This window comes from Myotis davidii, unplaced genomic scaffold (genome assembly GCF_000327345.1).
Source record: "Myotis davidii unplaced genomic scaffold, ASM32734v1 scaffold4, whole genome shotgun sequence".
Classification (NCBI taxonomy): domain Eukaryota; kingdom Metazoa; phylum Chordata; class Mammalia; order Chiroptera; family Vespertilionidae; genus Myotis; species Myotis davidii.
The window spans coordinates 39,713-44,794 of NW_006294707.1; positions in this window are offsets into that span (position 1 = coordinate 39,713).

Consider the following 5,082-nt stretch of genomic DNA (forward strand, 5'->3'; position numbering starts at 1 on the left):
AAGCTGAATGTCAGAGAAAAAAACAATTATTTACCTGAAATCGACATGTGCTGGGAATTGTGTATTTATTTTATTTTATTTTTTGCTTTATCTGGAGGCCTTTCAGTTGGGCCCATGAGCCTGGCCTGACAGTGCTGACCACACAGGCTACAGTGAACAGCAACTCACACATGTTTATTTTCAGCTTCTCATGTGTCAGGAAGGTACTGGAGGATTTGTGAAAAGTTACATAGACTGAGCCTGAGCAGAGTGCCCTCCCCTCTGCCATCACTTCTACGTGAAGGTCTCCACCTAAAGCTGGGACCTGCTCCTGTTTGTAATCTGTCTCTGAGAGGGGGTCATCTCAGCTGCTCCCCTTCTGAGGGACCTGCTGTAGAAAGGAGAGTCCACATCTGGCCTCCTGGTATTACTGGGAGCAGGAGGCAGTTAGAACTTGAATTAGTTGGGACTTTGAACAAGATTCAAATGGCCGTGGCTGTATCTTCTACTGTAGACAAGCAGTGGGCCAGTAGCCGGGAGATTATGAAAGAAGATGATGTGGAGGACAAATGATGACCTGGTGGTTGGTTAACAAGGCAAATGAACAGGTAGATCTTGGTCCTATTTTGCTGGAAAAATAGTCCAGCTGCTGCCTTTTTTCACCTCATACTTTTCAGATGGTTCACCACCCCTTTCTCTTCCCAAACCAGGAACTTCTGGCAATTTCTGGGGCCATGTCTGCTGTCACATGGGGGTGTCTCTGACAACTGGTGGGGATGCCCAGTGCAGCCCACTGTGTACAGAACACCCACCCCAACCTCACAGCATCATCTGGTCCAAACGTCAATAGTGTGAGGGTGAGAACACTGCTGGACACCGGCTGTTTCTAAAAATTCTAGACTCACACTTTATACACACGCACCTTCCAATGCAGCTCTTCACGGTTTATTAAGAAAAAACTAGACAGTTACACAAAGTCAGCACTTTCTTGTTGAACCCATTCAATCAACTGAAGCTCACGATGTTGATTTTTATTTTGCCTTCTGCGATGATTGTAAAAACGTCACCAGTTGTGGTCACTCATCTCTGCTGACCTTCCACGTCTCTCCTCCATGAGTCCTGCATCGTGGGGAGCCCCCTGTCCTCAGTCAGGGCCTCCCATTTCTGCAGGGACTCTCTCCACACCAGCGATGGGGTCAGAGCTTCCATCCACCCCCTGCTTCAACCACAGGTGTGCTCTGGTTCTCTGCGCCTCCTGGGTTGGACATGCAGGAAGGAGAGGGCGCCCCATTGGGATTAGGGTGTAACCCCTGAACCTCGTCAGTGCTTTCCCTTACATGCAGCAGAAGCCCCCCTAACTCACCCCCAGGCTCTCAGCACCCGCCTCCTCCAGGCTCCTGTCCCCTCCCCCTCAGTGTCTGGGCTCAGTGCCTGTTCTCTGGGTTCCCAGGAAGCACATGGGTTCTCTCAGGCTTCACAGGTGGCATTGCCTTCATCTGAGATGTGTCCCCTCCCCACATACAGTGACCTTCCCCCACATCCTGTCACTCAGAGGCCCTGGCCCCGCCCCTGATGGGACTTGGACCCTGTGGTCCCTGCTCCAGGTGCCCTTTCCTGCCATCTCCCTCCTGTGTGGATGTGCTTGTGGTTGGGCTGTGATGAGCACTTTGGTGAATTTTAAGCTGCAGAGCGGAGGGCGATGCCCGGGTTCCTTCCTGGGTCTCGGGGCCGCTGGGGCCTGGCATGAGGTCCCCTGTCCAGGGGGTGACAGGAGGAGGTGGGTGTGGGGAAGGGAGAGGCTGGGGGTGATTGGGTGGCATCTAAAAGGAGGCTGTGATGGTGTGACAGAAAAACCGGACAAGAACCAAACAGCGCTCTGAGAGTTTGGAGTTACACTTTATTCACCGCGGTGGGCTCAGGGAAATTAATCCAAATTCTAAGCCCAGCTACAAGCAGAACTTCCCTTTTTATGGAAGAGCCAGCCCTTTGTGCGCTTGCTGGCGGCGGCCTTGAAAACTACACAGTTTTATCCAATTAAAAAATGCACCTGGCATGGCATTGGGTGTATCTAGTCTCTGGCCTACAAGGTCAGACAGCTAAGTTTATCTCCCCCATTATTCAAGCAGGCTAGAAAGCAAAGTTACTTTTTCAGAATTAGATAGAGGCCGTCCAAAGACTAGCAGAGAATTCCAAACAGTAGTTTTACAGAATAGGGGTTTTCCTTCACATTCCCCTCAGCCCCTTTTCCCACAAGCTTTTCAGCCTTGTGGTACAACAACCACGGGATATAATGGTGAACAGGGGTGTCGATCAATCTTTTACTACTTCCTGCTGGAAAAGGATGACATCCCATGGGTTAACATCCCATTTCTTCCTCTTGGAGAGGTTTGTAGGGAATTCTTCTGGCTTGTAGGACCATTTGAAGTTTAAAGGCATCTAGACGGGATGAGATAAAGCGAGTTAACAGAATTAGAATACATGGTCCTAGGATTATGGCCATGAGTAGCATTAACAGTGATGCTGTCAATGGAAGGAGCCGTTTCCAGATCCCTCGATCCCATGCAGCCCAGGTCTCAGATAACTCCTGTTTTATTCATCTTGTTCCTTTTTTGTGTAAGAAGCAGTAATTTTATGGAGCTTCGGTATTCCAGCAAGGGCAGAAGAGTTCTCCTCCTGGGACTAGCCTCAGGTTCCTGCGGCACTCATAAAAAGACAAAATGAGAATTACTAGAAAGATAAAAACGATGATTATCCAGAAATGCCAGAGCATTTTGCCTTTAAGAGAAGATAAGAAAGAAAGTGTAAAGAATTCAGCAGGGTATTCTCTGAATCCTTTGGAGCAGGTTGATTGGCCATGTCCATTGTCTTCTTGATGGTGATCTGCAGCGGGTGTGTCTGGTCAGAGGTCACCTTCCAGTCAGGCTCCTTGTTGTCCTGGGCACAGGAGCTGGGCTTGTGACCTGGCAGAGACAAACTATAACAAATGGTCCAGAAAATACTTCAGTTTTAACAACCTGTCTTGAAATAGGATTTTTCTCCTTAAAACTACCTCTATGTTTATCAAAAAGCCAAATCAAGACCAATTTATCTACTGTATTCAATTTGGCCTGATGTTTGCATAAACACAACAAGAATGGTAACTGACTACCTTTGCCGGAATTTCATGATTGAATCTTAGTGTGCCCGTAGGGCCAGGAAGCCAAGCCACCCAACTGCCATCAGGCCTGTCTGCAGTATCTGCTGAGTTAGGTGAATCCCTCACCTACAGTGACTCCACCTAGGCCTACACTCTAGACTTTAAGGCTCATCTCAATAGCCCTTCCACTCATTGTGGATCAGGTGTCCCTATAGACTCGCCCGGAACTTGAGCTCAGAGCCTGAGACTCCCTCCCAATTGAAAACGACAACCACGCCCTCAGCTGCCAGCCCGCTCCGCACGCACTCCGCACCTTAGTATTTTACTTCAGCACTGCGCCTCCTCTGAGTCACGGTATGCTTTTCTCTTTCCTCCTAGTTATAGAACTTCCACTCAGCCAGCCTTCCTGTGGTTCTGGATGATGTCCGTTCCGTCTTTTACTTGTATTTTTGAAGTGGTTGTTCGAGGCAGCAAACTCCGGCGTTTACCTATGCGCCATCTTGGTTTCCTCAGGAGCCTAACTTTTTTCTCATGATTGAATCTTAATGTGCCCTGTAGGGTCAGGAAGCCAAGCCATCCAGCTGCCATCAGGCCTGCCTGCAGTATCTGTTGAGTTAGGTGAATCCCTCACCTGCAGCAACTCCACCTGGGCCCACGCCCTAGCTTAACCCCTATACAACTGGGCTTGGACCTCTGCCTAGCAAACTGAAGTTTACAAGTTCAGTATGCAACCTCTAGTTCTCCTAACCCAATGAGGTTCCGGCCAGTCTCTAAGTCAGACTCCTCCTCTCTTGGAGAATTTCAAAGTCCTGATGGCTCCCAGGTCCAGGGCGAGTGCCCTTTTCTTTGCCCTTTTGTTAACCCTGTTTATTATCTAATTTGTTAACCCTGTTTATTAGTTAAAGAGCCCTGCTATCTTTGTCTTCCCACCAGTCCCCTTTGTGGCAGAGCAGCAACCAGGCCTCTTCCAGGGGAGTGCACTGGAAGGGGATATTAGCCCCTCCTCTTCCAGCAGCAACAGGTACTGAACCCTTTCAGTACATTTGCAAACAGGGAGCTTTTGCTAGCTCTATCCGCAGCTTTTATAGGTCCCAGGCTTGCTGCTCTATTCCTAGGGCTGTAGGAAGGCTAGTAGTAGTTACTGGCTTCTATTTAAACTGCTGTAGCCAGTAAGCCAAAGACCCAAGTCTTGTATTGCTTGTTGTAAATACTCCTTACTCACTGGGCAACAGAGGGGCAGCTCTATTGGCAGGTAAATTTCTGCTTTCCCCCACTTCTCTCGCTGCTGCTTCTTCTTTCAGGGCCGCAGCGGGCAACTCAGGCATCCAGCCCTCCTTCTTCGACTTGGCTCTCAGGGGCTGAGTCTGCCTGGCAAACAGTTCTAAATCACCAGGGAAGCTGCAGACTTTAGCTCTGTTTCTCCTCCACTTTTCTCCTGGGAGTTTAGTTGTTTTTAATGTATTAGAATTCTTTATTCTTAGAAACCTTAATCTTTTAATGATTACTAAAAGTGAACAATCAGCATTGGTGCTCACAGAAAACTTTTGACCTTGAAGTTTGTTGATAAGGCACCTGCAGCCAGTAACATAACTGCCAACACCCCCACCCCCCTTCTCTCAGCCCATGCCTGCTGCTTTCCCCCACAGATTTTTCCTCTTTACTCTTGATCTCTCCAACCAATTTCCCTGTCCCCCAGTCCAGTTGTTTGTCTCCCTTTAAACAGTGGGAGTTTCGAAGAAAACTACAGACTGCTCCTATAGTAGGCCTCCCTCCCAGAGGCTGGGGTCCAACCTGTGGGAAACATGACTCTTAGTTGGCCTGGAAAGTTAACAGGTGCATAGGGAGATTTCTTGCAGACAGAAAGCCTGGAGGCCACCTGAAATCCAGTTACAGATGCTTTCAGAATCAGGTTAGGGAGGAAGGGAAAGGCCAGGTTATGTCCTCTATGAGGATCCTAATAAATAATT